General features: G+C 36.8%; 1 pseudogene; it reads left to right on the forward strand.

Moving 5' to 3' along the window:
• Positions 1-1288: 1288 nt before the first annotated feature.
• Positions 1289-2640, forward strand: LOC124080924 (E3 ubiquitin-protein ligase SIAH1-like; annotated as a pseudogene).
• The last annotated feature ends 261 nt before the right edge of the window (positions 2641-2901 follow it).

Consider the following 2901-nt stretch of genomic DNA (forward strand, 5'->3'; position numbering starts at 1 on the left):
CAATATTTATTTATAAAAAAGGTTGAATTTGTAGTTTCAAACATTTTTACAAATGACACTCTAGGCCCAGATGAATTACTAGTGAATTCTAACAGACACTTAAGGAACACATAATATTTATTTTACTTATATAAATTCAAAGGCCAAGAATATCTTCCTACTCTAAAAGGCCTCATTTATTTAAAAAAAAAAACAGACAAAGACTTTCAAATTTCAAAAAGAATACTATAAACGAATAACCTCAATGAACATAGATGTTAAATACAAAGATTTAATAAAGTTGTATTGTGCAGTATATGAAAACAATAATATATGGGACCATGTGTCATTTATCTCAGGAATACAATTTTGGCTAAAAATCAATTATAAAAAATATGTCACTCTGGTAAGAAATAGCAACAATGGGGGAGACTATGCATGCAGAAAATCTCTGAACTTCTTGTCAATGTTGATGTAAGCCTAAAACTTCTCTAAAAACTAGTGTTGGAAAAAAGTGATGATACATCAGACAAAGTGTCATCTCAAGCATGAAAAGTTGGTTTAACATTCAAAAATTTGTCTATGTAACTCATCATATTAACTAACTTAAAAATAAAAATCATAAATCATTTTAATGGACAATATCTACCTCATATAACTAATAAAAATGTCCATGGGTCTGGAAATAGAAGGGAACTTCTCCAACCAATAAGGAGCATGTAAGAAAAATCTACAGCTAACAACCTGATTGGGGTGTAGGAATAAATGCTTTTGTCTCAAGATCAGGATGCTTGTACTGAATACTTCATTCCACAATGTCCTGGAGATCCTAGCCAGTATAATAATCAGGAAATAGAACTATAGAGGAGTCAGACAAAAACAGGAAAAAACAAGACAGTAATTATTCACAGATGACATGATTATCTATGTTGAAAACTCAGCAAGGGCAAGGAGAAAGTAAAACCCTAAGTTCCCTTCTTACTCTTATCTTAGTCTTTGATTAATGGTTCCTTACAAAATTGCAATATATATTAAAACCACTTTATAAATTTTTATCATAAGGAAAATATAGCATTTCCTCTTTTTCCGTGTTCCAAGAATCCCCAGTGGGAAGTATTTTTGACTTTTCTAGAGGAGAGCAGCCACAAAAAAAGCTAAGAACACCAAACCCAAGTATCCTGGAGGCAGATATTGCTTCTGGGTGACTGACTTAAAGATCAGACGCTGATAAACTCAACTGGTTATTGAGTATTTGAGGGAACACTCTGTCCCAGGCATCCCTGTGCTTTGTGGAATCCACTAGCTTATAAAAATGAGCCATCAGACTGCTACAGCATTACCTACTCATAACTCAAAGTATCCACCATTCCAGAGAGAGCCTGACATGATTGGAACAACTGCATCCAACAATCACTGGACAAGTCATTCTGAGTGTCCTGTCTGCTTTGATTATGTTACTACCCACTCTTCAATGTCAGAATGGCCATTGTTTGTAGCAAGTGTCACCCAAAGCTCAGGTGGTGTCCAACTCACTGGGATTCATTTGCAACTTGGCTCTGGAGAAAGAGGTTGGTTGGGTACTTTTCCCTTGCAAATATGCCTATTCTGGATATGAAATAACTCTTCCACATACAATAAAAGCAGACCCCAAAGAGTTTGGTGAGCTCAGGACTTATTCTTGTCCATGTCCTAGGGCTTCCTATAAATGACAAGGCTCTTGGATGCTTTAATGCCCCATCTGATTCATCAGTACAAGTCCATTACAACCCTACAGGGAGAGGAAGTAGTTTTCCTTGCTACAGATAGTAATCTTCCTGGTGTTATTGACAGGGCGATGATGCGGTCCTGTTTTGGCTTCACTTTATATTTGTCTTGGAGAAACTGGAAAAATATGATGGTCACCAGAAGTTCTTCCCAACTAGGAACATGAAAGCAAGCCAAAATTGTTGCTTGTCCACTTGAGCTAAATGGTCATAGGCAATGACTGACTTGGGAAATGATTTCTTGATCTATTCATGAGGGAATTGCAACAGCCATTATGAATGGTGACTGTGATGTCAGGAGGAAGAGAGAAGGCTGGGAGGATAGGGAGTTGGGCCCCTGGATAACTTTCTGAGCAGTAGAGCACAAACAGCAGCTGCAGATACCTGCCGAGAAACTTACACAAAGGCTATTTTAAATCAGGACCTACATGACTGGGGTCCATGCTTCTCCAAGGAAGGAAAAATGCCTGATATTTTGACTGGACTAAAGGCTGAATGAACACCTCATGGACACTGAATGCCTTACCCAGGATTGGGCAGGGCACTGGCTTAATTAAACCTATAGATCTATATAAACCCCTAGACAATAGCCACTCTTGGTATACCTCTCTTGGCACCCCTCCCTTTTTGGGAGTTCTACTTTCTTATTACTTTAATAAATCCTGTTGCTTTGCTCTCACTCTTGTGTCTTTATTCTTCAAATTGATGAGATAAAGAACCCAACCCCACTCTGTCCACTCTCCATGCTACAACTGCCTAGTCTTTGACACCAGCATTGCATGGCTTTTTTTTTTTTTTTTTTTTTTTTTTTTTTGCAGAAAATGGAAATTCAGGCATCAGTGTAACTATTTCCATGTGTTCAAACAGCAATCAAACATTTTTCTGGCCAGTGTTTTGAACTGTTGCATTCAGTTTCACAGGAGAGTAAGGAACCCATCTGCCTGCCAACCTGAAACTCCTGTCTGTGGAAGCTGGACACATGAAGTAAATAAAAAGAAAGGCTGTTAAATACAGGAAATATTTGCATGCAGTAACACAAATATATTTTAAAATAAGTCAATAGTAAACTAGTGAAAAAAATATATATATACACATCCAAGATATGGGCATCTTTTGATTAAAAGAACAAGCATTATAAAATAATTCTAATTTTTGTGTT

The sequence above is a fragment of the Marmota monax genome, unplaced genomic scaffold (genome assembly GCF_021218885.2).
Source record: "Marmota monax isolate L192 unplaced genomic scaffold, Marmota_monax_Labrador192_F-V1.1 WCK01_AAM20220418_F8-fsc01300, whole genome shotgun sequence".
Classification (NCBI taxonomy): Eukaryota; Metazoa; Chordata; class Mammalia; order Rodentia; family Sciuridae; genus Marmota; species Marmota monax.